General features: G+C 42.6%; 1 pseudogene across 1 annotated transcript; it reads right to left on the reverse strand.

The window, feature by feature from the left end:
• Window positions 1-19,018: 19,018 nt before the first annotated feature.
• LOC308427952 (GTPase HRas-like) lies at window positions 19,019-19,786 on the reverse strand (annotated as a pseudogene). The gene is made up of 2 exons: window positions 19,214-19,786; window positions 19,019-19,080 (listed from the first exon to the last, which is right to left on the reverse strand). The product of its transcript is annotated as a GTPase HRas-like (transcript).
• Between the last annotated feature and the right edge of the window lie 353 nt (window positions 19,787-20,139).

Consider the following 20,139-nt stretch of genomic DNA (forward strand, 5'->3'; position numbering starts at 1 on the left):
TTGAAGATTTCTGGCATGCTCTCTCGTTGCCTTTTATACTCTATTCCATCCTTACCAAACTGAGCTAGTCTACCCTCTGCTGTTCTCCCCACACATCCCCTGGGGTGGGAGCCATTGCTTGAGTCTAGATCCCGTCAAGCCTGGGCTGCTACAACAACTCTGGAATCAGCTCCAACAGTCTCTTCTCCCCGGCAGTTATTTTTAAATTAGTAAACAGAACCTATGACTCTGCCTCATCACTGAAAAAACTCTACAGTCTTTCCCTAATCTGCAAAGACAAGTAAGGACTCAGTCTCTGACCCAGATGTCCTCTACTTCCTTGCCTCTGGGCTTTATCACCCCCACGTGATACTGGTACAAGTTTCCAGCTTTATTGCAGCCTGCTTTTGCATGTGAAGTATCAACTACCATCTACCTCAAGTAAAATGAGGTTAATGCAAACAGTCTAGAAAGAAAAAAATCACAAGTGGATCTTGCTCTTAAAGGGTGAGCTAGCCTATGATAGCACCGTCGCATTCTGAATGGCAAAACTACAAGTCGTGGTGAAGAAAAAGATCACTGGTTGCTAGGCAGCATCAGAAAAGAGATGAATACACTGAGCACAGAGGACGTGGAGGTCAGGGAAGCTCATTCTGTAAGACACTGATGCAATGAATACATGTGAATGTGTCTGACAAAGAAACAGGGATGTCTAACAGCAGCAGTTAACTAGGGCTTTGGTGGTAATGACATGCTCTGTGCCACTGTGGGGAAGGACGGTGATTGTGGGGCAAGCTGTGGGGACAGAAGGTACATAGGAAGTCTCGGCACTTTCCATCCACCTTTGCTCTGAAAACAGAGAGAGAGAGAGAGAGAGAGAGAGAGAGAGATGATAGATAGATAGATAGATAGATAGATAGATAGATAGGACATTAAGTCTCAAACCCAGAATGAATGAGGTGCCTATTTTATAGATATACTCCAAGTTTTTAGAACTGCACACTCCCAGCACTAGCCGCTCTTCCAGAAGACCTGGGTTTGATTCCCAGTTCCCATATGGTACCTTTACAACATCTGTGACTTCAGTTCCAGGGAGTCTACCACCCTCTTCTGGCCTCCGCATGCACTGCAAGGCTATGGCACACATTATAACCAGCAATGCCCTACAGTCATAAAAACTAAAGGAAGAAGCCTGACTCTCCTCCAGAGCTCTGCAGTTACTGTCAGAGACGGAGAGCTCCAAGCAAGGCCTGTGACCACGCACTGCTGGCCACTGGACTTATCATTGGGCTTCTAATGCCGTAGAAACAGCAGCCACACAGGTTGTTCCCAGAGTGCCAGGCTGCAGTGGGAACTGTTTTTGCCACTGTGCTGTCTTTGCACCGAGCCTCAGCTGTTAACTCTGTGGTGTCTGTGGCTCTGTCTCTAGGTTCTCAGACTGCTCACAGCAGGTGTGTGCTTACTCCATTCACCATGCAATCTTCTAACCTTTAATCACAGCACTCAATCAAACCTCTGTGGATTTGAAGCCAGCCTGATCTACAAAGTGAGTTCCAGCACAGCCAGATAGCTAGAGCTGTTACACAAAGAAACCCTGTCTGGAAAAACCTAAAATGCATAGGTAGACAGACAGAAAGACACCGAAGCTAGGTATGTAGTTTCCAACTCTTAAGACTGAGGCAAGAGTCTCTAGGCATTTGATGCTAGCCTGAGAAACATGACAAGATCTTTTTGTGCTTTTATTTTCTGAGACAGAATCTCATGTAGCCCAGGCTGGCCTCTAGATCATTACATAACTGAAAATGACTTTGCACTTCAAATCCTCCTGCGTCCACCTTCCAATTACTGGAATTCTCAGCATATAACCACCATAGCATCCATTAGGTCTGTAGTGGACAACAGCAGAGCCCAGCAGCTGGCAGATGACTATGGCCGTGGATGAAGGAGAGAAGAGCCTAAATACTCCCTCTATCACAAGCCCCACTCCCAAACCCTTCATTTTTTAATTTGAATGTCTATCTTATATACTTATTTCAGTTGTCCACAGTCCATTTCTCTTTCCTCCTCCTTCTCCTCCTCTTATTCCTCCTCTTCCTCCTCCCCACCACCCCTCTTGGTTTTGTGTTTTTTTTCAAGATAGGATTTGACTTGCCTCAAACTCAAAGATCTGACTGCCTCTGCCTTCCAAGTGCTAGGATTAAAGATGTGTGTCCTGCTGTCCCATTTTTTTTAAATCTGTAACTAAGGAAACAGTTCAACTGCTTTAAGTCATTTTCATCTAATTTTAAGAAATGTTTCAGGACATGCCATCTCATAACTTAGTGGTCTACAATAACAGCATTTAGGATCGGGTGCAGTCCAGTGGTAGAGCACTTCCCTAGCAAGAGGAGGCCCTGGCTCCATCCCTAGGACACACAGATCAAAACCAAACAGAACACTAAAGAGAAAAACACTGCCATTGGATTATGTCTTATGGGAGGCCCTTGACTTCCAGCTGGAACTCCCCCAGCAGCCTGGCATCTTCTCTGCCCCTCCCTTCCCCTTTTCCTCTCCCCTCTGATAGTTTCAGGGCTTCGACAGGTGTGTGCTACCTAGGATTCCTTGACTATCACAGCCTGGAAGTGACAGATTGCTGTCACATCATTCAGGGCCCCCGGGTAAGTATTTCAGGGTCAGAGCAAAAGCCCACTCACCTTTTCTGAATAAACCTCTTGATAAACCTCTTTGCTGACTTCAAGGAGACCACAGCCCACCCAGGTAAGAGGGGACACAGACCTCATTCCTTCATAAAAGGAGCATCAAGCTCATTCTGAACATAATATAGGAAAGAATATTCCCTAGCTACCATTGTTCAACATTTTGTTATTTTTTTTCTTTTTTTTTTAAATTTTGTTTAAAAGATGTAGGGTTTTGTCATCTTAATTTGTTTTGTTTTGAGACAGGGTCTCACTGTGTAGCCTTAGCTGGTCTGGACTTCACTCTGTAGACCAGGTTGGGCATAAATTCATAGAGATCTGCCTGCCTCTGCCTCCCAAATGCTGGGATTAAAATGCACCACTACATTTATATTTTATTTTATTTTATTTTAAGTTTATTGATTTTTTAAAAATTTGTTTATTTTATAAGTACACTGTAGCTGTCTTCAGATACACCAGAAGAGGGCATCAGATCTCATTACAGATGGTTGTAAGCCACCATGTGGTTACTGGGAATTGAACTCAGGACCTCTAGAAGAACAGCCAGTGCTCTTAACCATTGAGCTATCTCTCCAGCCCTAACTTTATTTTATTTATAACTCCAGCTGTTGACTCCATTTTGGCAGTTGTTCTTTCTTGTTTAGTTCTTGAGGCAGAGGAAGGGGAAGAGCTTCTCTGGTAAGACTTGGTCTTATATAATAAGATATTTAGGGTTGCTGAATAATAATAAAAACGTTTTCCTATCTTAAGTCTAAGTCACTTTGCTTCACCCGCCTGTTAGCAGCTCATCATAAAACAGCAGGAGATAAAGGAGAAGATTTATGGCTGGTTCTTCTTTCTCTGGTGAAGCCTCTCTGGCTAACCTGGTTAACTCTTTGCAAATCAGAGAGGTAGGAAAGGGAAAGAATTAAGATGCTGTATACAGGCAAATATGCACAGAAACATATACATTCAAACATTTATATACCACACTCTGGCCAAGTCTGAATATCTGTCACAATCAGTTCCACAAGCATGCTTACATACACATATACCTACACACAAACATATAGACAGACATAATACATTTGGATGGATAGGTGGGTGGGTGGGGCAAAGCTCCCCAAGCCAAACCATTGAACCAATCAACTTAATTTCTTTTCTCGGGTCTTTTTATACTTTCTTAGACAAAAAGTTCTTTAGAAGTTACCTGTTTCTGGTCAGAACAGGCACAGTCAGCTCAATAACTATAGAACAACAGCCTTTATCATGGGCGATAAGAATTTTTATAAAGCCAAGCAGAACACAGGTTGATCAAGATCTAAAGGTATTAAAAGTTTATGTTTCTGAATTAAAACAACAGTTATATTCCCTTGTGATCCTACAAAATTGGGGAGGCTTAGACTTGTTCCTCATGAGGTAAGAGGGAGCAATGTGTGGCTTTGGGAGAAACCTGTTGTTTTTGTGCTAATCAATCAGGAGCAATAAAAAAAAAGGCAATTTGTTTTGATTGGACAACATTGAGAGAGAGAGAGAGAGAGAGAGAGAGAGAGAGAGAGAGAGAGAAATCAGATCATTGGTAACAAGTCTTTGTTCTCTTGGTTCCCATGGCTAATTACTCTATTAGCCCTAGCTGGGCCTTCAGTTCTCATTTGGACTGGATTAACAGTGAAGCCCTCGTGGGGACAGCATACCGTGACAAGGACTGCCAGCAGTAGGCCAGACAAAGCCTGCTGCAGCTCCTTGTAAAAAAAGTATGGCATCTGGGACCCTGAGAAGCAGGACACACATCCATCCAGAGGACCCGCCATCTGAAAGGGACTGACCGCAGTAGGCCGGGATGGTGACATCTCAGTAGCCTGCAGCAGCTCTTTGTAAAAAAGTTCTTCCCACTTCCCTAACCTTAGCCCTAAACAACGGCTGTACACATTTCATTTGTATGTGACCGCTTTGCAGTTGGCCTTGGCGTGCATAATTATTCTATTATATCTGATTTTCCTATTTCTTTTTCTGCTCTGTTGAATTCTGTGAAACTAGATGTTCCTTGATGTAAGGATTCTTAAACAATTGGAAATTGAGGCACAGGGCACAGCCCAGCACAGTCCTAATGGTCAAGGTGCATGCTGTGTATTCTCATCTTGGAAACAATGTAATAATTACACAATGGTAGTTCCAGATTAATGCTTGACTTGCAAAGAAAATTTGAAGAAATTATTAGAAAATGAACTAGAGTCAACATTGGGACCCCAAGAAAGGAAAAAAAAAAAAAAAAACCATTGAAGTTATGAAACAAGTTTTGCACATTTCAGAGTGGTACCTGAGTAAGAAAGTATAGAATACATAAAATCTCATACTAGTAAAACTAAGTCAAAACACTGGGACTCAGGAAAGTCATGTCGTGGTAAATTTTAAAAGTAGCTTAATCTTTTATCCCCTGCTTTGCCGCTCCCACGCATGGCCCTCTGGCACTGTGGGGATCTCTAACAACGCTCTAGGCTGCCTCTAAGAACTCAGACACTGCTGCTTCCGTCCCGGGGGGGATACGACCACCCAGGCATGTTCCTTTCCTCCACCGCCCAGTACAAGCCCGTGTGCAATGTGCAGAAGCAGAGAGAGCTAGCGGAACTTCTGAGCTAAGGGTTAGCTTGACTCTTTCCGGCCACTGCCTGGCAGCTTTGCCCATGTCATTTATCATTAGAGCTTCACGGGAAAATGCAAGTAGCTGACCTCGGAGCTCTGAACTCTGAAGTAAGTCAAGAGTTAAAGTTTAAATAACAATGTTTGCAATTATTATTATAGAGAACCAGAGATCTATGGTTTCTTCCCGGTTAGGAGACTATATTCCAGAGTGACTGTCAGGGTTCCAGGAGGAACCTCTCTAGGCCAGGCAATATGAACTTCAATTTCCAGGTTTGTTTCCAAGATCATTGGGTATTGTTGAGTCTGGATGGGGTAGCTGAACTGGCTAGTTGAACAGTTATGAAGAACCTGGAACATCTCAGGTTTGCACTCCGTAGGAGCTCCCAGATCTCTGCACTCCTCCCTGCTCTGAATGGCTCTGAGACCCCTAGTGTCTCAAGGCCTGCTCTCTGGGGATCTTGCTGGCACCCCCAGAAATATTGTGTATTATTCGCCAGAAAAGCACTGCCCGGACGTGGGTTTAAGCCAATAAAAAGACTTTATTATTTGACTGGCAGTTACACTGGGTATTTGGAATTCTAGTACAGCACCAGGCCTTTCTCAGGATGAGTTTTTTGTTTGGTTGGTTGGTTGGTTTATGTTCTCTGTTCCTTATCTCATATGCTACATCCCAACCTCAGTGTCCCCTCTTCCAGTTCCTCCTCCAACCTCTCCTCTCTCCCATATCCACTGTTCCTTTGTTTCCCTTAAAAAAAAAATAAAACTAAAGAGCAGGCCTCCCAGGGTTATTCACCAAACATGGCTTAACAAAAAGACTAGGCACAAGTCTCATATTAAGGCTGGATGAGGCAAGCCAGTAGGACAAAATGGGTTCCAAGCGCAGGCAAAAGAGTCTGAGACACCCACTTCCACTGTTGGGAGCCCCACAAGACACCAAACTACACAACCACAGCCATATATGCAGAAGACCTAACTCAGACTTATGCAGGCTCTATGGCTGTTGCTCCAGTCTCTGTGAGCCCCTATGAGCTCTGCGTAATTGATTCTGTGGGCCATGGTCTCCTGGACCCCTCTGGCTCTTACAGTCCTTCCTCCTCTTCCTCTGCGTGGGTCTCTGCATCTGCTCCCATCAGATGCAAGATGACACCTCTCGAATGACAATTGTTCTATGAACCATGAGTACAGCGGAATATTATTAGAAATCCCTTTTTTGTTTGTTTGTGTTTTGTTTTTGTCTTTGTTTTTGACAGTTGTATTTGGTTCAATCATAGGTCTCTGAACTGTCTCACCTCTGGTTCCTGGTTATCCAGGAAGTGTCAGTTATGTGCTTCCTCTTATGGTGTGGGCCTCAAGTTGGACCAGTCATTTGTTGGACACTCCCACAGGTTTTGTGCCGCCTTTACCTCAGCACATCTTGCACACAAGACCAATTGTAGGTTGAAAGTTTGGTGGCTGGGTTGGTGTCCCCATCACTCCTCAGGAAGTCTTGCCTGGCTGGAGAAAATGGCAAGTTAGGCTCCCTGCTCCCCATTGCTAGGAGTTTTTTTCTGGGGCCAACCTCATAAATTCTTGGGACCTTCCATTGCACTAGGTTCTATCTCACCCCTGAAATATCCACAAATTCCAGTCATCCCTTGCAGTACTCGCTCCCTCCTTCCCCTCCCCCACTTCCCTCCTGCTCCTGCCCCTACCTGCCCCTAGTCCACCCGCAGAATCTGTTTTATTTTCCCTTCCCAGGGAGATCTATGCATCCTTCCCTGAGCCCTTCTTGTTATAAGTCTGTGGATTTTAATGATTTCCCTTTATTTAATTGCTAATGCCCACTCACAAGTGAGTATATACCATGTTTTGTCTTTTTGGATCTGGGCTACCTAACTCAGAATGATCTTTTTTTAGTTCCATCCATTTTTTTTAGTTAGTGGTTGTTATATTTATTTTAAGCACTGTTATGTTTTTTGATATGTATATAACTATACATGTACACACATAATTAGGAATTTTCCTGTATATGCAAGCTGATCCAAAATATGCTGCTTTTTTAGATTTATTTATTTATTTATATATAAGTATATTGTAACTATCTTCAGACTCACCAGAAGAGGGCATCTGATCTCATTACAGATGGTTGTGAGCCACCATGTGGTTGCTAGGATTTGAACTCAGGACCTCTGGAAGAGCAGTCAGTGTTCTTAACCACTGAGCCATCTCTCCAGCCCCAATATGCAGCTTTTCAATCTGCTGTTTAATTGTATATTTCCATGCATAAGTGTGAAACTTTCCAACTGAAAGATAAACGTAGAAAATGGGTCGAAAATCCAAAACCCAATGAGATGCTGGTAACAACTAAACTACTTGAAAGAAAATACAGCCAGGTAAAAATTATTAAAAGTAAAATAAAGTTCAAAGATAAATCAGAAAATGATGTCCTGTCTTCAATCTGTGCCCAGAGCTAGGGCTGTCCCACTGCCATCGGGACCCACAACCTTCCCGCAGAGAGCTGGTCTCCCAGAAGCACTCTCACTCCTAAGCCCACTGGCTCACTGGCTCACAGGAGGGACAAGTTCCAGTCAAGGACAACAAGACCAACTAACATCAGCGATAACATGGCAAGAGGCAAGCACAAGAACATAAGCAACAGAAACCAAGACAATCTGGCAACATCAGAACCCAGTTCTCCCACCACAGCAAGTACTGGATATCCCAACACACCAGAAAAATAAGATTTGGATTTAAAATCACATCTCGTGATGATGATAGAGGACTTTAAGAAGGACATGAAATACAGGAGAAAACAGGTAAATATGTAGAAGTTCTTAAAGAGGAAACATAAAATTCTCTTAAAGAGTTACAGGAAAACATGAGCAAATAGGTGAAGGAATTCAACAAAACCATCTAGGATCTAAAAATGGAAATAGAAACAATAAAGAAATCACAAGGAGAGACAAGCCTGGAGATAGAAAACTAGGAAAGAAATCAGGAGTCATTGATGCAGCATCATCCACAGAAAACCAGAGGTAGGAGAGAGAATCTCAGGTGCAGAAGAAACCATAGAAAAGAATTTACACCAGGCTGTTTTGAGACTTCCTTTTTCAAAGCAATTAATCTAAATCTTTTCATCTTAAACTCAAGCAGATTCTTGGGACAAGGGCAAAAAGCAGCCATGTTCTTCACCAAAATACTACAAAAACAGTCTCTAAGCCACATACTGAAATTCTCCGCTGAAACCCCTTGGGCCAAGTTGGCACATTCCAAATCACTCTCAGGAACAAAGTCTTCCATATTCCTACTAGGATGGCCCATGAAGCCCCATTTAAAGCCTTTCACTGCTTTCCAATTCCAAAGTCCCAAAATCCACATTTTATATATATATATATATATATATATATATATATATATATATATATATATATATATATATATAACATGGTCATGGTCAGGCCTATCACAGCAATATCCCCGGTCCCTGGTACCAAGTTCTGTCTTAGTTAGGGTTCTACTGCTGTGAACAGACACCATGTCCAAGGCAGCTCTTATGAATGACAACATTTAATTGGGGCTGGCTTACAGGTTCAGAGGTTCAGTCCATTATCATCAAGAGGAGAACATGGCAGTTTCCAGGCAGGCATGGTGCAGGAGGAGCTGAGAGTTCTACATCTTCATCCAAAGGAAGCTATGAAAAGATTGAACATACTGAGGCAGCTAGGAGGAGTGTCTCCAAGCCCACCTCCAGAGTAACTTCCTCCAATGAGGGCGCACCTTCTAATAATGCCACTCCCTGGGACAAGTATATGTAAACCATCACACTATTCCACAAAATGGAAACAGAAGGAACACTACCCAACTGATTCTTGGAAGCTACAATCACACTCATATCTAAGACCCTACAAAGAAAGAGAACCTCAATAAATATTCAATAGAATTCTTGCAAACTGAATCCAAGAACACATTAAAATGATCATTCACCATGATCAAGTAGGCTTCATCCCAGAGATACAGAGATGGTTCAATATATGGAAATTCATCAATGTAATCCACTACATAAACAAACTCAAAGGGAAAAAAAAACACATGATAGTCTCAAGAGATGCTGAGAAAGCATTTGACAAAATTCAACATCCTTTAATGTTAAAACTCTTGGAAAAATCAGGAATCTAAGGCCCATACCTAAACATAGTAAAAACAATATACAGCAAACCAGTAGCCAACATCAAACTAAATGGTGAGAAACTTGAAGCAATCCCACTAAAATTAGGGACTAGACAAGGCTTCCCACTCTCCACCTACCTATTCAACATAGTATTAAAAGTTCTAGCCAGAGCAATTAGACAACCAGTGGAAGTCAAAGGGATACAAATTGGAAAAGAAGAAGTCAAAATATCACTATATGCAGATGATATGATAGTATACTTAAGTGACCCCAAAAATTCTACCAGGGACTTTCAAAACTTAATAAACAAGTTCAGCAAAATGGCTGGATATAAAATTAACTCAAACAAATCAGTAGCCTTCCTCTACTCAAAGGATAAATAGACTGAGAAAAAAATTAGGGAAACAACACCCTTTACAATAGTCACAAACAATATAAAACACTTTGGTGTGACCCTAACCAAGCAAGTAAAAGATCTGTATGACAAGAATTTCAAATCTGTGAAAAAAGAAATCGAAGATCTCAACAGATGGAAAGATCTCCCATGTTCATGGATTGGCAGGATTAAAATACTAAAAATGGCCATCTTGCCAAAAGCAATCTATAGATTCAATGTAATTCCCATCAAAATTCCAACTCCATTCTTCATAGAATTAGAAAAAAAAATTACAAATTCATTTGGAGTAATAAAAAACCCAGGATAGCAAAAAACTATTCTCAACAATAAAAGAATTTCTAGGGGAATCACCATCTCTGACCTCAAGCTGTATTACAGATCATTTGTGACGAAGACTGACTGGTATTTGTCAAAGACAGGCAGGTGGACCACTGGAATAGAATCGAAGACCCAGAAATGAACCCACACACCTATGGTCACTTGATCTTTGACAAAGGAGCTAAAACCATCCAGTGGAAAAAAGACAGCATCTTCAACAAATGGTATATGGAGGTCAGCATGTAGAAGAATGCAAATCGATACATTCTTATTGCCTTGTACAAAGCTCAAGTCTAAATGGATCAAGGACCTCCACATAAAACCAGGTACACCGAAACTAATAGAACATAAAGTGGAGAACAGCTTAGAACAATGGGCAAAGAGTAAAATTTCCTGAACAAAACACTAATGGCATATGCTCCAAGATCAACAAAAACAAATGGGACCTCATAAAATTGCAGTTTTTGTAAGGCAAATGATACTGTAAACAGGGCAAAACTGCAAACAAAAGATTGGGAAAAGATCTTTACCAATCTTACATCTTATAGAAGGCTGATATCTAATATATACAAAGAACTCAAGAAGTTAGACTACAGAGAATCAAATAATCTTATTTTAAAAATGGGGTTCAGAGCTAAACAAAGAATCCTCAACTGAGGAATACCGAATGGCTGAGAAGCACCTAAAGAAATGTTCAACATTCTTAGTCATCAGGGAAATGCAAATCAAAACAACCCTGAGATTCCACCTCACACCAGTCAGAATGGCTAAGATCAAAAACTCAGGTGACAGCAGATGCTGGTGAGGATATGGAGAAAGAGGAACACTCCTCCATTGTTGGTGGGATTGCAAGCTGGTACAACCACTCTGGAAATCAGTCTGGTGGTTCCTTAAAAAATTGGACATAGTACTACCTGAGAACCCAGTTATACCACTCCTGGACATGTACCCAAAAGAGGCTCCAACATCTAACAAGGACACATGTTCCACCATGTACATAGCAGCCTTATTTATAATAGCAGAAGCTGGATAGAAGATGTCCTTCAACAGAAGAATGGAGACAGAAATTGTGGTGCATTCACACAATGGAGTACTACTCAACTACTAAAAACAATGACTTCATGGCATTCTTAGGCAAATAGATGGAACTAGAAGCTATCATCCTGAGTGAGGTAACCCAGTCACAAAAGAATACACATAGTATGCACTCACTAATAAGTAGATACTAGCCCAAAAGCTCTGAATACCCAAGAAACAATTCACAGTATGCACTCACTAATAAGTGGATACTAGCCCAAAAGCTCTGAATACCCAAGAAACAATTCACAGACCTATGAAACTCAAAAAGAAGGGAGGTCAGAATGTGGATGCCTCAGTCCTTCTTAGAAGGGAGATCAAAACAGTCATGGGAGGAAATACAGGGACAAATAGAGGAGCAGGGACTGAAGAAAAGATCATCTAGAGACTGCCTCACCTGAGGATCCATCCGATCTGCTCCCACCAAACCCAAGCACTATTGCTGAGGCAAAGCGCTGACTGGCAGAAACCAGATATGGATGTCTCCTCAGAGGCTCTGTCAGAGTCATACAGATAAAGTTGAGGATGCTTGCAGCTAACCATTGGACTGAACAGGGGGACCCCAATGGAGGTGCTAGAGAAAGGACTGAAGGAGCTGAAAGGGTTTGCAACCCCATGGAAAGAACATTATCCACCAACCAAACACCCCAGAACTCCCATAGACTAAAACACCAACCAATGAGCACACATGGAGAGACCCATGGCTCCAGTTGCATATGTAGCAGAGGATGGCACTGTCTGGCATTAACTGGAGGAGAAGCTATTGGTCTAGTGAAGGTTCCTTTTCCCAGTATTGAGGAATGCCGAGGCACTGAGGTGGGAGTGGCTGGTTGGGAGAAGGAGCATCTTCATGGAAGCAAGGGGAAGGGGGAGGGGGAATGTGAGGGGGAAGGAAATAACATTTGAAATGTAAATATCCAATGATTTTTTTTTAAATGCTAAGATTAAAGAAAGCAGTATCCACATTTTCATATCAGAGAAAACCGTCTTCAAGGCCTGAAGCACACAGGGTAGGACGCTTCGGGAGCGTCTTTGCTTCTAAAGCATCAGCATCAACTTGTTTCTTATTCTTCTCATCTCTTCCCCAAGCCTTTCCAACTCAGATACTCCCCTTATCGCTTTACAGGGTTCAGATCCTTGCAGGACTGTCCTCGTTAGGCTCTGGGCCGGGTTCAGCAGGCTCTTCTCTAGGTCTTCCATCAGTTTCCTCCCTCACATTTTCTCTAGAATCCGGGAGATCTCCTCCAGCTTACTGTGGTGGACCTTTGAAGGTGGCCTTCATCTGCTTCTGGTGTGTTCTGGGGTGTTCCTTCGCTCTCCTCACAAGACTTTGGCACGTTGATTATTTTCTTAATGAAGGGGTCCTGTAGGTATCTAGAGAGCAATTTTCCTCTCTTCTTGCACCCCGATTATGTCGTGCTCCAAAATATCAAGAGTCCTGAAAGTAGTAAGGCCACTCTTCTATAGTAGGACTTCGCTGACGCTTGTGTTTTAACAGCTAAATAATACTCACAATAATGGAGGCATGTCCCCTTTGTACTACATTCTTGCAATCATAAGTGCTCACTTGTTTGTGTGTGTGTGTGTGTGTGTGTGTGTGTGTGTGTGTGTGTGTGTGTGTGTATCTTAGCCATTCTGACAGCTGTAAGATGGAATTTCAAGATATTTTGATTTGCATTTCCCTGCTTGAGAGATCTTGCCATCTTCTGATATCTTCTTCAAATTCTTTCTTCAATGGCAAGTTTTTTTGTCATACAGGTCTTTCACTACCTTGGTTAGAGTTACCCCAAGATATTTTATATTATTTGTGGTTATTGTGAAGGGTATTATGTCTTTGATTTCTTTCTCAACCTGTTTGTCATTTGTATATAGCAGTGATACTGATTTTTTTTTTAAGTTTATCTTGTATCCAGCCACTTCACCTAAAGTGGTTTATCAGCTGAAAGAATTCCCTGGTAGAATTTTGGGGTCAATTAGGTATATTATATCATCTGCAAATAAAGATACGTGACTTCTTTCTTTTCAATTTATATCCTGTTGATCTTTAGTTGTTTTACTGCCCCAGCTAGAACTTTGACTACTGCGTTGAATAGATAGGGAGAGTGGGCAGCCTTGTGTTCCTGATTTTAGTGAAATTGCCTTTCGAGAATTTTATTGAGAATCTGTGTTCATGAGACCCATGAAATTAATGGGTCTGTAATTCTCTTTCTTTGTTGAATCTTTGTGTGGTGTTGGTATCGGGGTGACTATAGATTTATAAATTGAATTTAGCAGTCATTTTTTCTTTGGGGGGGTGGTTGGGAAACTTTTAATGACTGCAATTATTTCCTTAAAGGTACAGGTCTATTTAAATTGTTTATCTTATCTTTGTTTAACTTTAAGTGGTATCTATCAAAAAAATTAACCATTTCTTTCAGATTTTCCAGTTTTGTAGATTACAAGACTTTGATGTATGTGCTTACAATTCTCTGGTTTTCCTGAGTATCTGTTGTTATAACCCCTCTGATTTTGTTGATTTGGATGTTCTCTCTCTCTCTTCCTCTCTCCCTCTACCTCTAGTTTGGATAAAGGTTTATCTATCTTGTTGATTTTCTAAATGAACTAACTCTTTGTTTCATTGACTCTTGGTATTGGTCTCTTTCTTTCTATTTCATTGATTCCAGCCCTTGGTTTGATTATTTCCTGCTGTCTATTCCTCTTGGGTTAACTTACTTCTTTTTTTTTCTTAAATCCTAGAGCTTTCGGGTGTGCTAGTATGAGATCTCTCCACTTTATTTTCTTCTCCTCTTCTTCCTCTAATCCTCCTTCTCCCTCTTCTCTTTCTCCTCCTCCCCATCACCACCCTTCCACTTCTGTGTAGTTCTGGCTTCCTGGAACTTGCTTTGTAGAACAGGCAGGACCCAGACTCATAGAGATCCATCAGCCTCTGCCTCCAGAATTGAGATTAAAGGTGTGCACCACTACCGCCCAGCTTCCAAATTCCAATTCTGTGGGCACTTAGTGCTATGTACCACTTCCATTGTGTTCCATAAATTTCGGTATGCTGTGCATTCATTTCCATTGAATTCTAGAAAGACTTCCATTCCTTTATTTCTGCCTTAGCTTAGCAGCCATTCGATAGAGAGTTGTTCCATTTCTATGAGGTTGTGGGCTCTAAGTTGTTTCTGCTGTTGAAATTCAATTTTATTCTGTGGTGGTGTGACAAGATGCAAGGGGTTATTTCAACTTTATTGCATATTTTGAGACTTGCTTTGTGACTGAGTATGTGGTCAGTTTGGAGAGTGTTCTGTGAGGTGCTGAGAAGATGTATTCTTTGTGTTGGGTGAAATGCTCTGTAAATGCCATTTGGTTTATGTTTCTTACCTCCAGCATGTCTCGGTTTAGATTTTGTTTGGATGGCCTGTCCACTGGTGAGAGTCTCCCACTATCAATGTGTGAGTGTTTGTATGTGTGTATGTATGTATGACTTAAGCTTTAGAAATGTTTCCTTTATAAACATGGGTGCCCTTGTGTTTGGGGATAGATGTTAGAATGGAAAGATCATCTTACTGGACCTTTCCTTTGGTGAGTGTGAAGTGTTCCTTCCTGTCTCTTTTGATTAATTTTAGTTTGAAGTCTAATGTTTTAGATACTAAAATGACTACACCAGCTTGTTTCTTGGGTCTACTTGCTGAGATAATGTTTACCTTTGATGTGAAGTGTTACCTGCATCCATCTGAAGGATGGAGCCTGTTTTCACATCCATTCTATAAGCCTAAGTCTTTTTACTGAGGAATTGAATCAATCCATTGTTATTGACAAATATCAATGACCAGTGACTGCTGATTCCTTTATGTTGTTGTTGGTAGTGGTGGTGGTGTATGTATGTGTATGTTGGTGTGCAGGTGTCCACACACGCACACGTGTGTATGTGCTTTGCTTCCTTTCTTTTGGTGTTTTGATGGTGGTTTTTGGTTATTTATCTCCTATGTTTTTATGGGTATAGTTAACCTCCTTTGGCTGGAATTTTCCTTCTAACATCTTTTGTAGGGATGGATTTGTGGGTAGATATTGTTTAAATTTGACTTTATCATGGAATATCTTGTTTCCTATGTCTATGGTGATTGAAAATGTTGCTGTGTACAGTAATCTAGCATGGCATCTGTGGTCTCTTAGAGTCTGCAATACATCTTTCCAGGCCCTCCTGGCCTAGAGTCTCTGTTGAAGTTTGGTGTAGTTCATAGATCTTCCTTTATATGTTTCTTGGTCTTTTTCCCTTGCAGCTTTTAATAGTCTTTCTTTGCTCTGTATGTTTAGTGTTTTGATTATTGTATGCCAATAGAACTTTCTTTTCTGGAGCAGTCTATGTGGTGTTGTATAAGCTTCTTGTACATTTATAGGCACTTCCTTCTTTTGTTAGAAAAGTTTCCTTCTATGACACTGTTAAAAGTATTTTCTGGGTCTTTGAGCTGGTATTCTTCTAGTCCTATTATTCTTAGGTTTGGTCTTTTCATAGTGTCCCAGATTTCCTGGATGTTTTGTGTCAGGAATTTTTAGAGTTAACATTTTTTGCCCGATGTATCAATTATCTTTAATGCCTGAGATTTTCTCTTTTATTTTTTGGATTCTGTTGCTGATGCTTGCATCTGTAGTTCCTGTTCAGTTACCTAGATTTTCTCTTTCCAAAATTTCCTCAGTTTCTGGGTTCTTTATTCTTTTCTTTCTATTTCCAATTTCAAGTCTTGAAGAGTTTTTTCATCTCCTTCAACTGTTTGCTTTTTCTTGGCTTTCTTTAAAGTTTTGAATTCATAGTCAAAGTGATTGGGTGAATCTCAGAAGAAACCTTGAACTTTGAACTTTTAACACTGTTGAGACTGCTATAGACTACGGGGACATATGAAGTTGGACTAAATGTATTTTTGATTATGGTATGTTTAGGTGTGGCCCCCACAGACTCATGTTTGAACAAGCCTATGGGAGCCAGGGAATAGAATGTGATGGTTTGCATATGCTTATCCCAGGGAGTGGGATAAGAAGGTGTGGCCTTGTTGGAGGAAATGTGTCACTGTGGGTGTGGTTCGGAGATCCTCCACCTAGCTGCCTGAGGATTCCCAGTCTGTTCCTGGCTTTCTTCAGATGAAGATGTAGAACTCTCAGCTCCTCCTGCACCATGCCTGTCTGGATGCTTGCTGCCATGCTTCTGCCTTGATGATAATGGACTGAACCTGTAAGCCAGCCCCAATTAAACGTTGTCATTTATAAGACTTGCATTGGTCATGGTGTCTGTTCACAACACTAAAACCCTAAGACATACCACAATGTCCTGGAAGTCAAACAAAGAGAAGCTGGGCTCATTGCTGGCTTATGGACTGGCATGTGAGGAAAGCCTCTAGGCTCTTGGAGAGATAACATTACCCAGGTCATAGCTTTGTGTGTGCAAAGTATATTTTAGAGCCCCCCCCCCAACCAACTGGGGAATCTTTCAGAGAAAATAGGTGAATTGGATTGGAGGAGTCCTGCTGAATAACCTCATTCACCATCCCTTAAGCTACTGTCTATGCATTAAAAAAAAATCTGTTTAGTGTTGGGGCATCCCTGAGACAAGCTGGAAACCTGGGATGGTGAATAGGGGAGGCTCCTGGGTGAATGGGGGAGGCTTCTAGAAATAATATGGAAGAAAACCTTGCTGAGAATCCTAGCAGTGGGGGATATACAGGCTGAAGTGAGCACTTCCTGTTGCCAGCCAGGACTTTCAGTAGAGGAAGGGGGACACCAATCCACCCACAAAACCTTCAACTCAAAATGTGTTCTGCCTTCAAGATATGCAGGGATAAAGATAGAGGAAATAGCCAACCAATGATTGGCCCAACTTGAGACTCATCACATGGGAGAGAGCCAACCCTTGACACTATTAATGATGGTCTTCTATGTTTGCAGACAGGAGCGTAGCATAACTGTTATCTGAGAGGTTACATCCAATAACTTATAGGAACAGATGCAGAGACCCACAGCCAAACATTAGGCAGAATTCAGGGAGTCAGGTAGAAGAGTAGGGGAGAAGGGCTGAGGGAGCTTGAGGGGTCAAGGACACCACAGGAAGACCTATAGAGTCAACCTGGGTTCATGGAGGCTCACAGAGACTGAACCACCAACCAAATGCTTGGGTTGGACCTAAGCCCAGTATACATACGTAGCAGATGTGCACCTTGGTCTTCATGTGGATGGATCCCTAACGATTGGAGCAGGTCTACTTCTGACTCAGACTCTGTTACCTGCCTTTGGGTCCCTTTCCCATAGCTAGGCTGCCTTGTCTAGCCTCAGTGGGAAAGGATGTTTAGTTCTGATTCAACTTCTTGTGCCAGGAAGGGTTGGTACCTGGGTGTGTGCAAGATGGGGGCTCCTCTCCTCTATGAAGAAAGAGAGGGGGACTGGGAAAAAAAGAGTGAGAAGGTGGGCCTGGGAAAAGAGGAGGGAGGGGAGCTTCAGTTGTGATATATTGAATAATTTAATAGAAAATGTAAGTTAAAAAGTCTTCTAATATAATCTGAAAGAATTTTATTTTACAAGAGAGCAAGAATAGAAGTATTGGGCCAGCAAGGTGGTTAAGTGGGTAAAGGGTTCAGCTTGCCACCAGGGCTGACTTTGGTCCCCAGGACCCATGTGAAAGAAAAAGAAAACAGACTTCTGCAAGTTTTCTTCTGAGCTTCTTGCAACCCGTGGTACACCCTTCCCCAGTAAACATTATTTTGTTTTTTAAATTAAAAATATAAAAGAATGGATGCTTTCACTGAAGGAGGAAAAGCACTCTGAAGGTTTTTTTTTTCCTCCAGGAAGATAGGTAAATTATGAATAATTACCATTGTGATTAACACTAATTCTTGTAATATTGTTCCTTGTAGGTCAACCAGATCCCTTTCTTTTGCTTTATAGATTGAGCTGAAACTGTTTCTGCTGACCCAGAAGTGCCATCCCTGTAAATGCTCAACGTATAATGAGCCTGTGCAAAGAGATGAACTCAGCACAAATAAAAGTTCAAGCAGGAACTTAAATTGTTAAGACATTTGCAGTAAAAACCAAACAGCCAAGGGAGCTACAATACACTGACACCACTCAAGTAACCAGGCAATTCTTTTAAGTGGCCAAACACCATATCAGAGGAGACGCAGTATTCTGACAGCTGCATCGATGGCCACTGGCCGTCACAGCTGCAGAACATCAGGATGCAATCTGCTTCATGTTCAGCTTCAGCTTATTGGAGGGGTGTGTTTGAGGGTGAGGAAAATGTGGCATTCTAGTTTTCTTTTTTTTTTTTCTTTTTAAAATATTTATTTATTTATTAAATAAATACACTGTAGCTGTGTTCAGACACACAGAAGAGGGCATCAGATCTCATTACAGATGGTTGTGAGCCACCATGTGGTTGTTGAGATTTGAACCCAGGACCTCTGTAAGAGCAGTCAGTGCTCTTAACCACTGAGCCATCTCTCCAGCCCCGACATTCTAGTTTTCTGCATGAGACAATAAAACACACACAGATGTTTCTATATACAGACGATGAAAGTGTTCCCCAGACAGTATTTTTTTTTTTTTTTTTTTTTTTTTTTTTTGACCATCAAATAATTTACTATGATTCAACTTGTGCCCTCATAGGTGCCCGGAGGGGACTGAGAGGGGTGGAGGACTTGGGTGCCGGTGGCAACAGGGACAGTTCATGACAGTCTGTTCAAATTGTCCATGCGAAGGTCTTGGTCACATCTGTCCGCCATCCCTGGACTGGACTGGCTCCAGCATCATTTCCTTCCTTCCCTCCTCTTTCCTTCCTTCCGTCAGCACCTCCTCCCTGCATCCGGCACCTCCACGTCCTGAGCCTGTGCCTGGATGGGCACAAAGGACATGACTGACAGGGCAGGGGATTGGCAGAACTGGGGGAGCAGGGACATCAAAGGGGTGTGAAGTTCATCTGGCTAGCTGGGGTCACTGCCCCAGATGTCCCTGTCTCACCTGGTGTCAGGACAGCACACACTTGCAGCTCATGCAGCCAGGACCACTCTCATCAGGCGGGTTCAGTTTCCTCAGATTATGCTGCCGGATCTCACGTACTAACGTGTAGAAGGCATCCTCCACACCCTGCCGGGTCTTGGCTGATGTTTCAATGTTGGGGATGCCATAGCTTTCCAGCAAGGTCCTGGGCCTGCCGAGACTCAAGAGTGCGAGCGGCCGGGTCACATTTGTCGTCCACCAGCACCATTGGTACATCATAGGAATCTTTCGCCCGCTCGATCTGCTCCTGTACTGAAGGATGTCTTCAAAGGACTTGGTGTTGATGGCAAATACACAGAGGAAGCCCTCCCCTGTGCGCATGTACTGGTCCCTCGTGGCACTATATTCTTCTTGACCTGCTGTGTCTAAGATATCCAGTAGACACGTCTCCTCATCAATGACTATCTGTTTCCGGTAGGAGACCTCTATAGTGGGATTATACTCGTCCACAAAATGGTTCTGGATCAGCTGGATGGTCAGGGCACTCTTTCCCACGCCTCCAGCGCCCACTACCACAAGCTTGTAGTCTGTCATCGCTTCTACAGGGACTTCCAATCCTGGAGCTCCTGTCCCACCGCTGGCTGGCGCGACTGCCCCCGGGGCCGCGGCCAGAGCCGGGGCAGGGCTGGGGCGCGGACTGGCGCTGGCTGGCCCGGCGCAAGGGAACAGCTCGGTCTTCGGGCGACGGGCCCGGACAGCGGGGATTGGCCGGGCCCGCGCTCGCCCCGCCCTGCTCCGCCCAGCGCCCGTCCGTCAACTTCTCCAGACAGTAGTACTCGTTTTGGGGTACACAGTTATTCACTGGGGTAGCAACTGTGTATAAGACGTTTGTAACTTTTTCTTGTCAGTATTAAACAGGATCTTATTATGTAGCCCAGACTGGCCTG

The sequence above is a fragment of the Micromys minutus genome (genome assembly GCF_963924665.1).
Source record: "Micromys minutus genome assembly, chromosome: 12".
NCBI lineage: Eukaryota > Metazoa > Chordata > Mammalia > Rodentia > Muridae > Micromys > Micromys minutus.